The sequence below is a fragment of the Marmota monax genome, unplaced genomic scaffold, assembly GCF_021218885.2.
Source record: "Marmota monax isolate L192 unplaced genomic scaffold, Marmota_monax_Labrador192_F-V1.1 WCK01_AAM20220418_F8-fsc00033, whole genome shotgun sequence".
Classification (NCBI taxonomy): Eukaryota; Metazoa; Chordata; class Mammalia; order Rodentia; family Sciuridae; genus Marmota; species Marmota monax.
The window spans coordinates 8344880-8366741 of NW_026694282.1; the positions used below are offsets into that span (position 1 = coordinate 8344880).

The 21862-nt window shown below is 38.2% G+C and overlaps 1 non-coding gene across 1 annotated transcript; it reads left to right on the plus strand.

The window, feature by feature from the left end:
* Positions 1-13989: 13989 nt before the first annotated feature.
* Positions 13990-14061, plus strand: Trnas-uga (transfer RNA serine (anticodon UGA)). The gene has a single exon. It is a non-coding gene; the product is annotated as a tRNA-Ser (tRNA).
* Positions 14062-21862: the final 7801 nt, after the last annotated feature.

The window sequence follows — 21862 nt, forward strand, 5'->3', positions numbered from 1 at the left end:
GGGGGCAGCACAAAGGTAGGTATTATGGATTTGATTTTCTGACTTTGAACTTCTGTCCCCCCTTCCTGAGGGTAAGCAGCTATAACTTTATTTCGGGTCATGTGCATCTTCCACATCTGTCTAGTACATACTTCTTCACATTGCACTATTGTTTTTTAATGTTTGTATCCCCCAGTAGATGGAGAGCTCAGTGAATAAAGATTATCTTTTTTCTGACTCCTCAGTACTTATGTGATCCATGGCACAGAGAAAATATTTAGTAAATGTTTATTGCATAAATGAATGAGAAAATAAATGAAAGCATAGGAGTCAAGCATGAGATTGTTCGAGTCAGCTTTGAATTCTGGCTTCACCACCAACTACTAGCAGAATAACAATCTTTCAAGCCTATTTCTTTCTTTTTTATTTTTTGGTACCAGGGATTGAACCTAGGGGCACTCAACCATTGAGCCACATCCCAAGCAATATTTTGTATTTTATTTAGAGACAGGGCCTCACTGAGTTACCATTGCTGAAGCTGGCTTTGAAATCGAGATCATCCTGCCTCAGCCTCCCTAGCTGCTGGGATTATAGGCGTGCACCACCAAATCCAGACTAAGCTTGTTTCTTCATCCAAGAAATGGAAATTGCAGTATCACAGAGTTGCAGTGAGGTTAAGTGATAAAAAGTGCTTAACATTCTCCCTGGCACACAATAAGCATTGCTTTAATTGAATTAGAATCCTTACTATCAATATCTTAATCCCTGACCATTTCCCCTCCTCCCTCTACTCTCTACTGCCCAATGCAAGTCTGTTTTGGAAACAATGACTATAATAACTAAACTTCCTGAATAGTAAGATGGTCTGATTTTTATTTCCTTTATTCTAGCTGACTTCCTCACTCTCTATCCCCAAGTAATCAAAGCACTAGGAGATATATATATATATATATATATATATATATTTTTTATATATATAAATTTTTTATATATATAGAATTTATATATATATGTATTTTCATATATAAATTTTCCTTGCCTTTGAGAAATATTAAAGAATATCAGTTCCCTATGTACCCAGAAACAAAATAGCTTTACCACAATGGGGTAATAAGGCAAGATCCATTTTTGAAGAATTAGACCAACCAACATAAGCAGGAGTCACCAAGATAATTGAAAAGGAGTTTTCACTTGGTTTTCTTACTAACTGGCCAAACATGAAAGATGAAACTCAATATGTGACAAGGGTTGCCCTTTATATATTCTCTTCAGCATCTCCCACATTTCCAAATAATTTGTTTGAGAAACACACTTTGTGCTTTTTATTAAACACATGATCGGGCTGGATTTCTCTGTATTAGGAGACTTAATTTGACAGTGAACTATAGCTCCAGGTTGGCCATCTGGAAAAATAAACCCCTCAACAGCCATGTAATTTGTCTTTTGTCTGATTTCAGGCAGTGGATTTTGGGGATTAGTATTGAGCAAACAGCAAGCAGGCGCTCTCCTGGCTGCTTGAAGCTCTCTGCCTTCTCTTAGGGCATCTTGCTAAGTTACAAGTTAACAAATGGTTCTTACTCCTATAGTGCCTTTGTCAACACCATGTATACATGAACTTAATTTTCAATAAAACAAAACAGATTTCCTTTTCTACTTCAGGAGGCAATGCCATATGGACTAGAGCCTGAGGTCAGAGCAAGCATATTGCCTGGAATGCAGGCCACACACCAGCTGTGCCCTTGCACCAGAAGGTGAGGGGGCGGCAGGAGGAGAGAGCTTGCACTCTGTTCAGAATGCTCACCCTCTCCCCAAGACACTAAGTTACTAAGTCTTGTTATTTGGGAAATGTCACAAAAGACAATTCCCATGTTTTCCTAAAACTAATTGTAATGTTTCCCCAAAGCCTGCAAACCACGTTGCCTTTATTAAAACTCAGCATGGAAGAAGTAGGGCTTGGCAAGTCAATGTCAAAAATTCTGCATGCTCAGATAAACACCACAGTTCTTGGTATCTTGCATTTGTTCCACTTACAAGTGCAGTCACAAAATTATTCTCCTTTCTTTGATTAGAAATATAAAGAGACACCCCACTTGTGGTGAACACATGGGCCAAGGGGGACAAAGAGACTTGGGATCCTGGCCTGCTTCTGCTACTTAGGTGACTAAGTGTCCTTGACTGAATTACAAGACCCTCTAAGCCTTACTTTTTGCATGTGTATAATGCAGACAACAACTAATAGGCATGGAATCCCTTTCAAAGTGTTCTGATGATTTCAGAGATCACTGTAGGATTGTGGAGGCATATGAAGCTGCTAAAATAGGTCTGGCAAAAGTACTCAATACTTTTAAAACATAAAATTAAGTAGCCTACCCTTACACTTATTAGGCTTATACTGCATACTCTCATTTATTGTACTACAATTTTAATATAGTAACAATACCTACTTTTTGGAGGGGCTGGATACTGGGGATTGAACTCAGGGGTACTCAACCACGCCATGCAGTACTGACTTTTTAAAGTTCCCTTCTATCCAGGAATAGCCAAGGACTTCATAGCTATTTTTTCTGTGTTATAGGAATTGTTGAATCTCAGAGAGGTTAACTAGTATTTCTAAGTTCACTTGTGGAAACAAGATTTAAACCTGGCTGTGTGTGGTGGCTCAGGAGGCTGAGGCTGAGACAGGAGGATTGTGAGTTCAAAGCCAGCCTCAGCAAAAGGAAGGCACTAAGCAACTCGGTGGTAAGATCCTGTCTCTAAATAAAATACAAAATAGGGCTGGGGATGAGGCTCAGTGGGCTAATGCCCCTGAGTTCAATCCCAGTACAAAAAAGAAAGAAAGAAAGAAAAAAGACTTAAACCTGTATGCCCAGACTATATTTGTGTTTAGTAAATTTTTGACCATAAGGAAAAAATAAAAAAGAAAGCTATATTCAATTGTCTTCACACTTAAACAGTACTCAGTAACTGCATACTATTTCTCGGTCTTCATAGAACAATGGCCACAGGTACATCAACCAGTAGTTGCCCCTACTTATTTTCATGAAACATACATACTTAGCATCTTTATCCAAGTCTGTTGCAAAAGAAACCAGTCACCTTCAGGTATTCCACAACAAAGACCATTTTCAAAGTCAAGACCTGATGTGTTCTACAAATCTGTGACAATTTCTAGGGTTGCTGTCACAAAGAACCACAAACTTATAGCTCAAACAGCAGAAATGTGTGGTTACACAGTTCTAATGGGATGGCAGCATGAAATCGAGGCTTTGAAAGTGCTTTTTTTTTTTTTTTCTTTTGTACCCAGAGGCTTAACCACTGAGACAACTCTTCATTTTTTATTTTGGTCTCTCTAAATTGCTTAGGGCAGTGTTGATTCTTTCTGTGGAATGTGAAGGAAGGATCTGTTCCAGGCCAGTTTCCTTGGCTTGGAGATAGCCAAATTCTTCCTGGTCTTTTCACATTGTTTCCATCTGTACTTATCTCTGTGTCCAAATTTCTCCTTTATATGATGCCAGTCATATTGGATTATGACGACATTTGTAACCTAATCACCTTCATATTAATGCTATCCTCCAAATAAAATCACATTCTGAGCTAGTGGCAGTTGGGACTTCAACATATAAATTTTGAAGGACCCAATTCAATCCATGACAAATAATTAGTGAAAATATGTTTTACCTATCATGAAGTTTAATGTGTGGGTTGAATTAGAATGAAAGATACCTTTGAAGCCAGCTTTAAAATTAGGTAGTCAGTGTAGTTAGGTAAATCGGGTCTAATATCGAGTAAGATCTAAAATGGAGGCCATGTTGAGAATGAATTCCAGGAAACACAGGACAACTCATGGAATGTTAATGAAGTCCCAAGAAAAGCCCTAGGCCCAAAGTCCATCCCAAAGAAATGTTAATGAAGTCCTTCTGCCCAGATTACTTCTTTGGCCCACCTGTGTCCCACCCCTCGGGCCTTCCAACCTACTGTCCATCACTGAAAGAACTATAAGAAGGGGAAACAACCACACTTCCACGTATTCCATCTCTTGGGTCCTCTTCTTCCTCCGGGAGAAGTCTTTTCTGCTGTCCTTTAATAAACTTCTAATTTCTACTCTGCCCTTTCCTCGGTGTGCTTCTCTGGTGTTATTCTTCAACATTGGGGAAGCAAGGACTCCTCACCTTCATCCCTGGATCTTTAATCTCAGGGCCATTTCTTATTGCTTTTACTCTCTTTCACTTACCATCCCACAAAAGCCAACTAGTTCTCTATATGCAAATTCTTCCTATTTAACAATCCATTTTCCCTTCTACTGCCTTAGGGAGGGCCTTTATTACATTCTCAAGTAGGCAAAGTTGTTTACACTCTTGAAACCATTCTCCCCAAACTGCTGCTCATTGTTGTAATAATTTGCCTACAAAAATGCCAGATGAATATTTTTTCATCTTTTTCACAGTCCTTTTTTTCCTTTAGAGCTAGTGTAAAGGTTTCTAAGCCTTAGCACTGAAAAACAGTGAATGGTCAGTGAATCAGAAGTGAGGTCTTGTTCAAATGCAAAAACCACACCTGGAGGCAGCTAACCGGTAGACATATTTAATGGGCACTGTCAAGGTCTATTTCCATTTAAAAGACCTTGAGGCTAACCTGCAGGAACTCATCCTTTGTCTTAGGAAGGGGAAATGGAGCTGGGGAAATGTGAGGTGGAGGTGACTGCAAATGGAAGTTGATAGGAAGGATTAAAACTCAAAGTCAATAGCCTGGGTGCTATTTTCACTGACTGTTTTACATAGATTTTGATCAATGATTTTGGTGTTGTTTTCAATGCCTATTTAATGTAGATTTTGCTCCAGGCTTTACCCAGAAAAAGCTCCTTAGCTTAGCATAACAAAATGGGTGCTTCTGGGCTGGCGATGTGGCTCAAGGGAAGTGTGCTCGCCTGGCATGCATGCGGCCAGGGTTGGATCCTCAGCACCACCTACAAACAAAGATGTTGTGTCCGCTGAAAGCTGAGAAATAAATATTAAAAAATTCAAAAAAAATTGGGTGTTTCTACTATCAGGCCCCCTCCTCCATGGCAGGAATTTCCTTTCTTCTTGCTTAAATAAATTCTATTGCATATACTCTTCCTTCCGTGATTATCTGTCAATTTAATTCTTCAAGTTTGCAAGACAAGAACCCAGAAGAAAATTGGCAAATCAGGGAATCTAGCCTCATCTCAAACTTCTGGTTTCAGGCCAGATAATTCTTTGTTGTGGAGAAATATTCTAGGCAATGTATGATATTGAGCAGCATCTCTGGCTTGTACCTAAATTCTAGTATCAGTTTCCTAGCTGTAACATAAGAATCTTCAGACATTGATAAATGTCACTGGGGAATGGGTGACTTAATCACCCCAGTTTGAAAACCACTGAGTTGGAATATAGACATATGACTTACTCTAGGAGAATGGAAGGGATGTTGCCTGGGAAGTTTCTAAAAAAAAAAAAAAAAAAAAAAAGGCTTATACCTCCATTTAAAAGCAACTCACAACAAGCAAGGACCCCTTTTCACTTTTGCTAGAAAGGGTATTCCTGCTTGGAATTACTGTAGCCATCTTGCTCCCAAAAGTTATCTTACTAAGGATGCCACCCTGGGAATATAGAAAATCTTTGTATTCTTGATGGCATTGCAAGCTACTGAACCAATTCTGGAATTATCCTGTTTTTTAACATATAATGAGAAAAAGATGATAAATGCTATTATTGTTTAAGCCTGTCTTCATATGGGATTTTATTAGTTGTAGCTGAGATCATCCTAAATAATGTACATCCTAACAGAGCAATTGCAACAACTTTCTTATTCATTCTGTAAATTTCAGCTCACAGATTATACATGTAGCCATTTATACACAAAGATCTACCAAGATGTGCTATTGCTACTGATTTTCTAGAACTGGTGATTGAAAGAAAAGTGACCACAACACTCAGAGCAACCAAAAGATCTTTATTGCAGCAGTGCAACAAAAAGAAAAGAAAGAAGGAAAGAAGGGGGAGAGAGAGAGAGAGAGAGAGAGAGAGAGAGAGAGAGAGAGAGAGAGAGAGAAGGGGAGGGGAGGGGAGTGGAGGGGAGGGAAGGGGAGGGGAGAGGAGAGGAGAGAAGAGGAGAGATGAAGAGGGAGAGAGCAAGAGCAAGAGAGAGACAGAGAGCGTGCAAGAAAGACAAAGAGAGCAAGAGAGAGAGAGCAAGAGAGAGTGGGGCCTGGCAGGAGGGAGTTTTTATAGCCCAAATCTAATGGGGCCTCTGGGTCTGCAAGCTGCCTTGTTGGCCCAAGTGGGGGTTAAGTGTTCAGCCTTGAGCGGGGTTGAATGTTCAGACTTGACGCAAACAGGTGATAAAGGACCAGATAGAGGGGGGTTTGAGTGAGTGGGCTATCTTGCAGCCAACATCTGTTCAGCCTGCCCTGCAGACAACACAGTTCAGCCTGCTCTGCACTCAACAGTGATGAGTTTTTAAAGAGTGGCTATAACTCATTATCTTCATTTTGTAACATTTCTGTGATATTTGATACTTTTTTAATTTTAATTTTTTTTAGTTGTAGATGGACACAATATCTTTATTTTATTTTTATTTATTTTTATGTGGTGCTGAGGATCAAACCTCACACATCCTAGGCAAAGTACCCTATTTGATACTCTTAATCATTCGCTTTCTCAAATCTCTCTACTCCCGGGATTTCACTACAATGACTCTTTTGGTTATTTTCTTATATTTCTCATCATTCTTTTCAGCATCCTTTGTCTCTTTTTCATCCATTGGAGTGAATGGATTGAGGAGAAAGTTGACATTTTTTAGTATCAGCCAAATATTATGTTATTATATAATTAGTGACATTCCTATATTAAGGAATAAATATCTTTGGTCTCAATTTTGCTGAACTTTAATTCTCCAATCCACAAAATGGGGGAAACAATGTTCACCTACAAGTGTTCTTCATGATAATAATGAGAAAATATATGGCAGATTGGAGGCATTCAAGAAATATTTCCCTTTATAATGTTCCCATAATTCTGGATATTCTTCAAGTCTTTATTATCATCCTTCATTTTCAATAAATGTTGTCCATTAGAAATTAATAACACCTTAAAGTTTCAACTTCTTTCCAGGGCATGTCTCAAAGATGTCCTGTTGGTCTCCTTGATATTCTGTTAAGGCCCTTTTGGAACTTCCTATTAGATTGTATAATTATTATCTTAAAATAAACATACTTAGGGGCTTGAGTTGTGGCTCAGTGGTAGAATGCTTGCCTCACACATTCGAGGCCCTGGGTTCCAACCTCAGCACCATATAAAATAAATAAATAAAGGTATTATGTCCAATTACAACTAAAAAATAAATATTAAAAAAATACACTTACTTAAGTAAAACCTACAATTTTACTTACCCAGATCACTTTCTTTCCTAATTCTTCATTTTAAATAATGGAATCACTTTCATAGCCAAATACACGTGTGAGACATAAGTACACAGAGCACCTTCGGCACCTCTGAAGGACTGAGGTTCATATTTCACCTCACATAAGCTCCCTGAGCTGTGTGCATATGTTATTTGGGAGGCATAGAAATAACAGGTATTAAATGAATGACACACTTATTAGAGATTTAATGAATGCTGGATATCACTAATTGGTTGTTGATATTAAAGCAAACAATTACACAGGATAGTTGCTCACCATCTAAAGACTGACATAACGATGTTATATATTAAAAAATCAAATAAAGGATGTTAATGTAGGAAGAATAAGAAACATTGTCTATGTGTGATAAAAATACTGGTTATATATTACATATTTTTCATGTGTCAGAAACAATCTGAACTTTCAACTGTCATATATTAAAGCCTTTGAGGGTAAAGGAAGTAGTGCTAAAATGACAGAATGTACCAAGGCCTGCTATTTAATAATATCATGACTTAGTTAATTAGTCTTAGCTAATCATCCATAAAAATCCAGTAATAACACCAACCTCACTGGGTGTGATCATGATGAAAATACTAGAAGGACAAAACTTTTTTCTGGGTGGTACAGTCTCACCTTTAGCTAAATTGTATTCTGACTGGGGTTCAAAATGTCCCCAAAGCAAGCCCAAAGCCTTGTGATTGCCCACTTTCTCAGTAAGATGGTCATTGCAGCTAATCTCAAGGCCATCCATTTATGTTAGCCCAAACTGGGGACTCTTAAAATATCAGTGGGATACTAGAAGCACTCATTACAAACTGTTTAATTTTAGTTCTAGAGGCTTGGGGACAGCAAATATGTATTCAAAATAATTCACAGGTTTTCTGGAAAAACCCTAAGTACTCAAAAGTGAGAACAAATCAGCTGGAGCCCAACTTCAAGCACTATTCCCCCACCTTTGTGAGTCCTTGTTCTTCCCTGGTATTAGTGCTCATACAGTGATAGAAAATCTGGGACTTTCTGTCTTAGCACTTGTCTAAAATTTTGGTGTTATTTGATACTTTCAGTATGGTCAGTTCCATGTAAGTGAAAGAACTCTTCTGCAAATTGTTTAAATTCTTCTATATATAACACAGAAATTAGAATGATTGGGGAACTACCCCTCCAGTCTGAAATGGGTGTTTCTAGAAAGCAAGGTCACCATCTAGAGCTCAGAAGTTACCAGCAACTATTGAAACTTCATGCCCGGTGTCTACTGACATGCACAGGGCTCAAGACATTATTAAGTCCAGATGGTAGTGTAGGCTACCCTTATGCAGTGCTAGAAAGGACTTCTGGAGTGCATCATCTCTTGCTCTTTTTTTTTTTGTAAGTAAGAGAATGACATGAATTTTTTTGCTGCCTTAATGTATTTGCAGTGAATCTTCAGAAGTTCACCAGAAAAACAACAAAAACTCCATATTAAGGTACAAAAAAAAACATTTCTGCAAGGAGTAATGTTTGTATGATGGTTGATTTCTTAAATGGCATTGGGAGAGGAGAGCTGGTGGGCAGCAGGGTATGGGAGAATAAAAAGGCTGCTTTTTTTTTTGTATATGCTAATGCCTGTCACTTCAGCGCATGTGCCTAATTATTTTTCTTTCATGCATGGGTGCCCTGTTTGCTCAAGGTGTTGTGAAAAGTTGCCAAGAAATAAATTCAACTGTTTATGAGAATCATTATGTGGTTCAATGTTTGTTTCCCTGGCACCCTCCAAGATCTGTAACTTGGAGCTCAATAGCTGTTTTCTGGTGCTTATAGATAGAAGTATTTAAATACATCTTCAATGCATTGTTTAGAAAATGTACATGACACAGAATGCTTTTCTAGTATTGAGAAACTTATAGGAAAAAAGAAAGGGAACTATCATTTGAAGACTGCTAAGGTTTATTGTGTGACTGGGATAGTGTTACATTCCCTCAGTGCTGGTTATAAAGATTATAATTAAATGGGCGGTCTCTGGAGGCTTCTGACCAACTCAGAAGCATTTCTCCTTCTTGTATTTCAGACACTGCCTTCCCTAAGTGGGTGTTGGAAAAGCAACATAAGAAGACCTTTGAAGCCACACAATGTCTGGCCTATCTTGGCTAACTGTGTTGTAATATAACTACCATTATAGCAGGTAGCAGGATAATGCATGTCAGCAACAGTACAATTCCACATTTCATTTATAGCAGGGAACAGAATGTGCACTACTGAGAAACCACTTCCTCATTGACTAGAGAAAAGTGACAGCTGAATCAATTGCTGACCTGGTAGCAATATCCAAAGGACGACCAAGCTGCACCATTTTATCAGAGTAATACATAAAATCCTGAGCCTTTTAATTCAAATGGGTAAGCTCAGATGTTCCTCTTTTTCTTCACATAAGCTCCCAGCAGTCTATTTCATGACTCCTGACAATAACATCTAGCCTGGTTCTCCAATATGTATGTGAATTCAGAGTCAAAGACTACAGACAAAAGGGTAGGGGTAGGGGTAGGGAAACCATGACTCACCTACTAAGCATGCATTGGTAGTGAGCTAAGAACCCTTTCCTTTGGAGAGGACTATTTCTTTGCACCTCTGTTTAGTTGGAAAATAAGTAACAATAAAGAATTTTAGGGGGCTTGGGATGTGTCTCAAGCGGTAGCGCGCTCGCCTGGCATGCTTACGGCCCGGGGTTCTATCCTCAGCATCACATACAAACAAGGATGTTGTGTCCGCCGAAAACTAAAGAATAAATATATATATATTTTTTTAAAAAAAGAATTTTAGGGTGCTGGGGATGTGGCTCAAGTGGTAGCATGCTCGCCTGGCATGCGTGCGGCCCGGGTTCGATCCTCAGCACCACATACAAACAAAGATGTTGTGTCCGCCAATACTTGAAAAATAAATATCAAAAAATTAAAAAAAAAAAAAGAATTTTAGGATTGCCACCTTTTTTATTATGAAAAGAAAAAGGATTATTAGGATTTGTGGAATAAAAGTGTAGAGGCTCAATAATTGTCTTTCTAATAATCTTGCTTAAATTCCTAGGGTATTGTCCACAGTGCCCTTTCTTTTGAAAAGGAGTTTTAGCTTTGAATCATGGAGCCGGGGTATAACCTACTTTCTATGGCTTTCAGTCTTGAAGAGTCTTGAAAGATACATCCTGAGGACATCAGATTACATTATGTTCAGAACGCTTTGTCAGGACCTGAAGGAAGATTTGCTGAATGAAGCTAACTCTTTTGGAGACCCTGGTATCCAGACCCATTTCAGACTACTATCCAAGACTGCAAAATGCCAAATGCCAAGCTGACCATGTATTGTGCTAAGACCCTTTAATTCAAAAGGGTGAGTTTAAAAGAAAGAAACCAGGAGAAATCATCACTTCCTCAAATCTGATTGAAGGTTGAGAGGGATCAAGGGAAATTTCAATAGCTCTCAGAGGAAGCTGGTCCACAAGAAAACAATGAACAGAGACTGAAAGAAAAGAAAGGAAGCCATGCTGATTAGCTCCCCCTGTGGAGAAAGTCTCTGCCACTTGGCTTCCTTTGATGAGATTACAGACTTCTGAATCTTGTTCCCACCAGGAAGGTAGACATTGAAAGGACATCCTTCTCTGTAGGCAAGGAACACATTCTTTGTCTTTGGAAAAGGACACTATTTTGCTCTCTGGAATGACTTGATCATCTTTTCAGCTTTGAGATCAGAGCTTTGCTGTGGGAGGTTCTGAATGAATCTAGCCTAAAAGGAAGCTCAGGTTTTTCTGGGGAAAGTTGCAATAATTCCAGAGAGCCCAAATAATTACACGATTATTTAATTTTTTTTGAGTAATTCATCAACAGGGCATCTGTTAATTTGTATAGTATAAGTCATCTATGGTTTCTGTCCCCTTCTTTCATATATACTCAACTTTCATCTATTTATAGGCTTTCATACTCTCACAGTGGGACAGATTTAGAGATAAACAGACCCAGTCTAAGGAGGACCCCCATTAGTGACTTGTGATCATTTAAATCTACCTTAGAAGTTATTAGTGTTGGGAAACATTTTTGGTTACCTTAAACTTATTTTGGAATTTTCTGTCATTAATTCACCATCTTCCATATATGCCCTCCTCTCATTTCTCTGGTCATCCCAACCTTAGACATCATTCAAGGCCCAGTTTAAATCCTACCACTTCCTTATACTGAAGATAATCATGTAAATGTAAAAAATCCAATAGCATCATAAGATCTTAGTTACAAGCAGAAGAGAATGTGGAGTTCTAGTACCATCTCCCCACTTTACATATGTGGGAATAAGGAGAAGGGGGGTGAGAAAGCAGGGCACAGCTCTAAATATCAACATCCTTTTTTGTACATTGTGAATGGTATTGTTTTTACCACTGCAAGTATGTCTATATTATTTCTCTCAACTCCAAGTTTTTTGAGGGCAAGGATTATCATTCTCTTGTCTATATTTTGCATGGTGGCTAATATGTACTAGGGTTTTTCTAAGTATTATAAAATAGAACTTTTTATAATAGAGTGAATATTCTATGATCTGCATTGTCCAGTATGAAAACCACTAGCCAGGTGCAACTTTGAGCACCTGATATGTGACTAGAGCAAATGAGGAATTTAATTTTTAGACTCATTTAATTTTATTTTATTTTACTTATTTTTTTTAAAGAGAGAGTGAGAGGGAGAGAAAGAGAGAGAGAATTTTTTTAATATTTATTTTTTAGTTCTCGGCGGACACGAAATCTTTGTTTGTATGTGGTGCTGAGGATCGAACCTGGGCTGTACGCATGCCAGGTGAGCGCGATACCGCTTGAGCCACATCCCCAGATACCACTTGAGCCACATCCCCAGCTCCCTCATTTAATTTTAATTACCTCCTATTTAATTTAGACACATGTGGCTAGTGATTTCCATATTGAACTGAGTAACTTTCATTCATTTATTGATTCCCAGATAGTGAATAAAAATTAAAGTTCATTTGTTGATTTGATTGTACTTTTTAAATGTGCTCGAAGTAGAATTATAGAGGTCTACATGGCGAGGGGCAAAGTCTCATCTCAATTAAACACCTCTGGAAAAGCAAAAGCACTGGCTCAAGGTTGCATGCTTGATTAGGGACAGAGCAGGCATCAAGGCCCAGGCCTGACTTGTGGTTTTTACATTTCTTTGTCATAATTCCTTAGGGAAAGGACTCAGAGGAGAAATTAGGTAGTAAGTGGAAGAGGAAACCAAACACAAATTACATACACACAATGAATGAAGATTGTAGACAAAGAGGAAGAAAAAATAAGGGAAGCCATACAAAAGTAATCTGTCAATATTAGTGAACAGAAACGAAGGAGGAAAACATTAAAAGCTCATTCTTTCATCCATGAGCCTGTGTGTAAATGAAGAATTTTCTTTTAGACAGGAAACAATGTTACTGTAGTAAATCATGGACTTGCATAGGTATACCCAGGATTGTCCCAGGAAGAGAACTTAGGGGCTACTGAACCGTGACAAAGTCCTCATACTAATGAATTACATTCCTCAAAATCATCCAAAGAACTGGATCTGAATGAGCATGGAATGTTAATGTCTGGTTCACCAAATAGAGATAACAGTTTCATCTGACCCAAAGCCTCAGTCGGTCAGCTCTTTATCCTTCCCTGTTGTCTGTTGATCCCACTTTATCCTTCCTCTTGCTTTGCAGCTGCTCAGTGAAGAGGGACCTTGCTGAGGAGTGTTGAAATTGATGGCATGTGAGAGACCCTGGAAGCACAGACCACTGCTGGAAGGAAATCGTTTGAAAGACTAGAGTCCAGCTGCCCTTTCCTTGTGGACTCTTGATAATCTTAGCAGCATCAAAAACCTTCCAAGAGAAAAATAACTGTTTAAAATATGTAGCTTATTGTTGAGTAAGAGAAGCAACTGATCCCCAAGAGCTCAGTGGTATTCAAAATAGGAAGTTACATTTTTATTTGCTTGTTTCATAGTATCATGTTTTCTAGAAGGAAGGAAAAACTAAGACTAAATTGTAACAGCATGATCTGTAGCATTCATTTTGATTCCTTATGTCTTTTTCCACTCTGTTAGAGGAATGAAACAATAATGGGATTTTCTGAGCATGTAGAATATTTAAAATTTTTGTTTTTATTTATTTTTCCCTATTTAAGGGCTGTTCTGTTGTGTCAGAAGCATAGCAAACTTTTCTTTTGCATCTTCAGTGCTACTTCATTTGTTGACGTGGAACCATTCTCAAAGTCACAGGTACTAGTTAGGATGTATCTGTGTGGTATTGGAATGTACTGGCCAATCATAATTTCCTTCCAGATCTCATTACCTCTCTCTTCCTTGTCCTTGCTCTCTTCTTCACAGCCCCCCATTTCTTATTAATATAACATCCCTATGATAATTGCATTTGATGTTATGTCCAATCCTTACATGATTGCTCTTTTCTACACCATCTCATGTCTGTTTCTCTCTTTCCTATTTATCGTCTCTACCTGAAACCAGATTGTTGTTAATTTTCTTTTTCCTGTTACCAACTATGCACTGCCCCTTAATAAATTATTCTAAAGACTAGACTAATTGAGGGCTGGGGATATAGCTCAGTTGGTAGAGTGTTTGCCTTGAGTGCACAGGCCCTGGGTTCAATCCCCAGCACCCCTCCCACACCCCTACCTACAATATGGCATTATGTGGGCAAAGATCTGGTAACACAGGACTTTTTAAAATAATATAAGCTATTATTAATTACAGTGTAAATTTCTTGCTATGCTTCTGTTAATGTTAAATGGACATGATGTTTTGATGAGAAGATTCAGGATATATTAATAGAAGTAAGAAAATAGAACAAATCTAAATGGGAAAAATAAGTAATTAAAACAATTGTAACTCATTGGAATTGTGTAATAGAGTCATGAACTTTGGGGTTGGGCAAACATGAGTTTGAGTCTCAGCTTTGTCACCAACACTGTGTAACTTTGGACAAGTCATTGAGAGTTGGTTTCTCCACCTGTCAGACTGGGATTAATAATATTCCCACAGCAGGGCCATTGTAAGGACCAATGAGATAAGTAAATAAAAGCATATGGTGCATAGCTGACATTTGATAAATGCTTATTTTCCCTTCCTCTCAGAATAAATAGCATGACTGATCCATCAGAAAACCCTTTGGGTATTTAGGTGTTTAAAAGACCAGAATATGATTTCTTAAGTGCCCAACCAACTACCAGTCAGTGATGTAGGCCTCAGGGAGAATAGACCCTAGTTTTAAAAATGCATTTAGACTTGAACCCCAGGTTTACAAAAGGATTTTTAGATCCAATGTATGTCTTATGACACATTGTCTAAATCTCCATGCATATTCAGCTAATCACATCAGTTCATTTTGTGGGCTCACAGCCATCATTTTGTTCTTTTGAAGATTGAGAACACTGTGTAACAATTTATTTGTTTTAGGGGTATCATTAGTTGCTATCAGTGCCTGCTTTGTAAATTTTGTGAGCTATAAAATATACTACTACATATTCCTGGGGTGTTTTTTTCCTACTGAGAGTATTTAAGTTGAATTTTTAAAAATAGTCTGGGAGGGAAGATGCTGGCAATGAAGCAAAGCATTTAAAATTTTAAAAATAAGCCGTGTATTTATAGCAATTATATCAGGATGTTATTAGTGATTAAATATAGTCTTATAGAATAATATATCCAGAGTGAAAAAATGCTAAGCATTATAATACCCTAGCAATTTTTTACTAGTTTTTTTTTTTTTTTATGGAAGATAGCTTATGTTTTAGGATGGATGAAGCATGACCTACTGCATTTGCATCAATTTATTTAGTCTATAGGATAGAGTGGAGTGCTTATATTGCTACTTTGTCATTCAAATTTAGTTAAGGAATATGTTTTTAGGCTTTTTTAAATTCTTTTTAGATATGGTCTTGAATAAAAAGTAGCAATACCCATTTTCTGCAATGGTAGAATACCCTCCCTGCCATTTCCCTTCCCTAGGCTGTGGAGACATGAGATAATTCATTGCCTGTATATCTTGGGCCATAACTTTATCTCTCTGGGGAGAATTCAGTTAATTAGCTGAACTGTCTTAACCTCAAATTTGCTTCTGTTTAAGGGGGGGAAAAGTTGTATCAAGACTACTGTGTTTGTTTATGTGTTTTATAGAAATTACTTCATTTAATTGATTAATTGGTATAGGCTTGACTGTCCTTATTTCAGAACTGAAGAAAAGCGGGTGTAGAGTTTTTATAAATTATCCTACATTACAATCTCACAAGTAAGAAAGTTGAAATTACAACTGCATCTAACTAGATATAAACATACGTACTTTCCAAGGCAGTAGGTTACAGAGGCTTTACATTGATTTGCTTAAGTTCTCAAATCACTATTTTTATGATTCAAACATTATGTGAAGGTAATAATGATTCAGTCCCCTTTTTATGTTTGCAGTAGGTTTTGAACCTAAGGGCATTTAACCATTGAGCAACATCCCCAGCCCATTTTATTTTTATTTTTTTTTATTTTGAGACAGGGTCTCAGAAGATTGCTTACAGCCTGTTAAAATTGCTGAGGCTGGCTTGGAACCTCTGATTCTCCTGCCTCAGCCTCCCAAGCTGCTGGGATGAAAGGAATGTGCCATCATGCCCAGCTCAGTCTCCTTTCATATCCCAAAATAGGAAATACAGGGTAGAAGAGCTGACTTGAGGTATCTGTCACATAGTCAAGTGGATCAAATATCTGGGACCTAGGAGAGAGAGAGAGAGAGAGAGAGAGAGAGAGAGAGAGAGAGAGAGAGAGAGAACGAGCCCCCATTAGACACAAGGTGCTTTTAATCTGGCTTCTAATTGTCCTGTTTCCCCCATTCTTAGTAGTCTATGGGGTTGTGATTTAACATCAGGCAGATTCAGCTCTGAATAAGACAAATAGAGGCAGGATGTCTAAGAGGCTGTACCATTAAGAGATGTAGGTAGGGGCTGGGTTGTGGCTTAGTGGTAGAGTGCTTGCCTTGCATGTGTGAGGCACTGGGCTCGATTTTCAGCATCACATATAAATAAATAAAATAAAGGCTCATTGACAACTAGAAAATATTTTTTAAAAAAATGTGAGTAGAAGTCAGCCTTGGCACTTACAGGTTTTCCAAGGCAGAGATTCTCAAACGTTGGTGTGTATCCCTGGAAAGGTAATAAAGAATAGAAACCCAGTATGATAAAGCCCGAGCCTCTGGTTTGTTCCTGTCATTGTTTATTTATTTATTTTTTTTAACCAAGTTCTAAAGAAAATTTTCTCAGACTCCAGAGTTCAAGAAACAGCCTGAACTGTCGTTTCTATCTCGAAGCTAAGCAATAACAAAAACAATTATATAGCCTTGTTTTTAATTTTTTTTAAAGAGAGAGAGAGATTTTTTTTTAATATTTATTTTTTAGTTTTCGGCGGACACAACATCTTTGTTCATATGTGGTGCTGAGGATCGAACCCGGGCCGCACACATACCAGGCGAGCGCGCTACTGCTTGAGCCACATCCCCAGCCCAAGCCTTGTTTTTATTTAGAAGGATATGCTGTTTATTTGAAACTTAAATTTTAAAATGTTTTAAAATTGTTTGCCATTATTCAAATGTTTTGTAACTATTCAAAGTTGACAAATATATCCCCACAATGAAGTTTTCCTAAAAGGTCTCCATCTTCCCACTTCCCAGGGGTGAAAGGATGAATTTGTCTGGGACATCTGAGAAACTTTTCTTCTCAAACTTGGTTTTCCCTGTGGGAAACAGAGTGAGGGAAAAGCTCTGACCTTTCCTGGAGGCAACACTTAACACACATTTTGGAATCTGAGGAGCAGCTGCCAATTTCACCTGCAGGCAGGAAGTACACACTTGTTAGCTACAAGGTTTTAAAAAATAGTCTGTACTTGGCCAGATTACAAGGGACACTGTTGTTTGTGGCATCAAAAAAGGAAGGGGACTTACATGTGAGTAATCCTTATTAAAGGGGATTTTAGGAAGCTGGACACTTGAGAAAAGCAGGCAACTGTGAAAAGAATATCTCCTGCTTACCTTTGTAAAAACCAACAATTACTCCCAAATTGGGTTGGGATTAGATAAGGCAATCAGTTGTAATAGAGTTGATATCTGGGAAGGAGGAAGTTTGAGTCATTCAGAGATAAACCTCTTATTATGATTCCTTTTCCTTGATCATCTTTATCCTTCCACCTCACCCCTACCTTTAGGCATGGGGGGAGGGGGGGTTAAGGAAGGAGTGACTTTGGAAGTGCTCCTTAACCAGGCTTTTGTATTCTTTGTCCCTGGCCCATAGGCTTTCTCATCAGCAGGCTTCCCTGCCCTGTCATTAGGCCTAGTGGCAAAAGAGCCCCATTTTCAGGAACTGACCCATGCCGAGAGCAGGTCACCTCAGATGGAGGCTTGCTGCTTTATTCGGAGGCTTCTGAGATTCCCAGATGTTGAGGCAAGATGCAAATATGGGGGAAACCCTTTCATTGCTCCTCTGTTCATTTCTTGATCATTGGAAGAAATGGGGTTCTGTCGCATGACCAAACACATGGCTTCCTATGGACACGGTGGATTCCTACCTTACACAATTACAATTGCAGAAAGAAGCTCTTTGCAAGAGCAATAGCTAATTCTCTCTGAATGTTACTACAGTTGAGGAGAATATGCATTTTTTTTTCCTGCTCCTTTATATTTCCCCTTCACTTATGCTTAAGAACAGGTAATTGGAGCAGGGCTTCACAGTGTAATCTTGCCCAAAGGCTAAGCTTGCCACCTAATGACACACAGTTGTTCTTCTTTATTGAGGCCGTCTTACACTCATTATCTCTAAATTAGTTCCCTTTTCTCCTTTGCTTTATTATTCATCCACCTCCTCCTTTTTCACTTGGATTTTTCCAAGTGAACCATGACAAAGTGTGTCTTTGTGGAGTTGTGTGTCTGTGTGAGTGAGTGTGCCCCCTACCCGGACCCCCCCTCCTCGTTTACATGAAGTGTTTATTTAAGCCAAGGCAGTGGAAAATTAACAACAATCTTTGGCATTGATTGCTTCATAATGATCTCGCATCAATCCAGGGAGGAAAATCTAGCTGAAAGTGAAGGAAACTGAAATTCAGTTGCAGGGTTTCCCTTGCCAAGGCCAGATGCAAGCAGCTGAATTACAGAGAAAAGAATTGAAGCCGGTTTTTGAATGAAGACTGTGAGAGTGCGCAAAAGGATAATTAAAACTTTAACATCCTGTTCCATCAAAGAGAAGTTTTATATACTATCCATGTAACACTATATCCAGTTACAGATTAAAAAGGAGGTAGAGACAAGAAAATACTCAAGAGGCTTCTTTGTTCAGGCTGGGGTTGGAATCCCTACTTTACTCTGTAACTTAGTATTACCTAGACTTTCTGAGTCTTGTTTTCTTACCTCAAAGAGGGACAATAACAACCACCTCACAAGTTTGTGGTAAAGATGAAAGGAGATAAAATTAAAGGTGCTTGATACAGTGTTGCATTAGAGACAACAAATTATATTAACAATTGGCCATAATTTTAAATTTCTTTACAATAGACTGAAACACAGCTTAGAAAGTTTTGGCTTAAAAGCCTGGAAATAGGATTCAAGATTTTTTGTTGATGTTGTTTTTCTTTGCTAAGACCTTTTTTTTTTTTTTCCTCCTTTAGCTTGGGCCTTGCATAGTAGCTCAGGCACAGCAGGCAGCTCCGCCACATTGCAGGTGCTCTGCTTGGCAGTGTGATCTCACTGAATCCTTATACAAGGTCTACAAAAGGTTGTTATTGTTCCCATCTTGTAGATGGGATTTACAACTTGTAGATCACATTCCATTTCCACTTTTGCATCATTCCTTTACATTCCAAAAGTAATCTTATCTCCTCACTCCCACTGGATTTTCTCAACTCTCCTTCCTGTTCATTAGTCCAGGGCTACCTAGGAGTTCTTCAGTCTAAGTAGCCCTGATAGCCCTGGGTTTTTTTATGTACTCTATTATCTACACTCTTTCCACATTACTGTCTTTTTTTGTCCTGTAAAGTCACTTCTTTCTCTACTGTTTATTCTTCTTCCACAAAACCAGATTGGGAGGGAGACAGGGAAGGAGGCAGGTGGGGGAGTTGGGGGGGGGAAGGGAGAAAGGGAGAGAGAGGCAGCATGCAGCAAAGTTTAGGGGGAGACCTGAAGGTTCTGGTTCTAGTTGGGTGACCTTGGTAAATGGTTTAACATCTCCATGTCTCAGTTTCCTCACCAGGAAAAACAAATGATCCCGTTGTAACTTTCTATGATTCTTTCTTTGCCATTGCTCAAAAGATTACAGATTCTGTTTTTAAGTTAGCTAATCACACACACACACATGCTTGCACGCACGCACACACACACACATGCACACACACACACAAACACACACACCACTTTGTATTTATAAGTATTTATAAGACATTGTTCTGCGTGTTTTTTTTTCCCAACACATTGACTTGGACCTGTCTAGCAGAGCCAGGGCCTGAATATGGTCCCTTCAGTTCTGAATCTTTCCTTTTTTGTCCTGTACCTCAGCAGGATGAGGTAAACTATCTAGGGCATGAGGAGAAGAAGATCGAAAGGCTTTGTGTGTGTGTGTGTGTGTGTGTATCTGTGAACTGTGCTGAGAGAGTGAGTGGGTAGTGTGGACTGAGGATACAAAATTTAAGGGTAGAATTGATGCTCTGAGTTTTTCAAGGAAGAAAAATATTTTCATAATTAATTATTGTGGAGGTGTTATTGTGGTTTTCCTTAAATATCTGCAAGGGCACTATCAGAGGAAAGGAATATGCTGGGAATGAAATAGAAAACATAACTTCAATTTGTAAATCTTAAATTCTTGGGTTAAACAAACAAACAAGCAAACCAAAACAACACTGAAATATGTAGTACAAGCTACCATTGTGGCTTTGGGGATTTTCTGTTTTCTGAATTGTATTTCTCCTGAAATGAAACATTTATATTTCTTGTCTTAATATCTACTCTATGGTTTGTTAAAAGATTAACTATTTAGTTCCTCAAGTATGAGACTAGGGGCTTGAAACTTTTTTCATGTCAAGATGGATAACTCCTCCTCAGTTTCATCCTGTTCTGCCCGTGCAAGAACGATCACATCCATTATGTACTCAATGGACTCTTTGGGCCATAAAAGAACTTATTCTCCATTTAAAAAAAAATGGTGACATAGTCTAGATTCTTTGTGAAAGAATTAAACATATCTCTCTTTGTTCAGGAGGGGACCTGTCAGGTGGGAGTGTGAAAAGGGCACAGGGAAATGTTGGGTGGTTTTGTCATATGTCACAGAAGTCCAGTGTAATGTGTTTGGCCCAGTCCTTTCTCATTTAAGATTTAAACCAATATTTATTTTTGAAAGGAAATTCAACCCATATGTATCTGCCTCAGTAGTCTTGTTGGCTTTCATTAGTATGAATCAGGAAATTACTTTTGCCAACATTACAAAAGGCCTAAAGATCAAGTGAATTTTATTCTTGGCAAATGCAGCTTCCAACCTGAAAGGAGGAAAGTAAGTTCCAGGTAATAACAAAAGAAAGATCAACATTATCCTGAAGTGACTTCCAAGACAAGAAGGGCAGAGAAGACTGAACAAGTTCTAAGAATTACTGATTGTTTCATTTTGTCCCAAAGCCAATGTAATTTGTTCTTGAACACAGATTTTCACATGTGTAGGTGTTGGCACAAGTTATTCAAGCAATTCCAGGTATAGAAAATAAAGCCTTGTGTAGAAAGAAAAAAAAATGCTATAATAACATCTTTGGTTTTGATTAATTATTTCTTTCAAAATAAAAAAATCTACAAATACATATTATTTATCTTAAAGAAACTCACTGTTTTGATATATTTTATATAAAATTAGAGGTTTTGAAAAACAGAAGTAGATATTTTTGTATCACTCTGAAAAAGAAATGAATAAAGAAAACTATTTCATATGATTTTTCCAGGTTGGTTAATTCAAGGACAAATAAATTGTTTCACAGAGTATGTACATCACTTTTGCTCATCCACTGTAAAGTTTGAACACTCGCAATTTTCTGTGTTTAGCTAATTCAGCGTAAGCTTTACCCATGGAATAGTATTCACTTCTCACTGTTCCTGGATTAAATAAGGGCTTCCACGAGTGGTGGGGGAATATTGAGACCAAATTGTACAGACCCAGGGCCAGACTCATTACTTGGTGAAGAGAAACAGGCACACAATTTGGTTGCTCAGATGACATTAAGAGAAAGATACTTAGTATCACAAGAACTCAGCAATAAGTAGATTTTATTTATCATTTAAACTTAGCCAGAATCTGAAAGCCCACTATCCCCCATGAGATCAGGATATGGTAAAAAGTCTTCTTCATATTCTCTCCTCCCAGGTCCTCGAAGTATCCATGAAAGTCATGTTGTAATAAGACTTTCTTTGGCCACA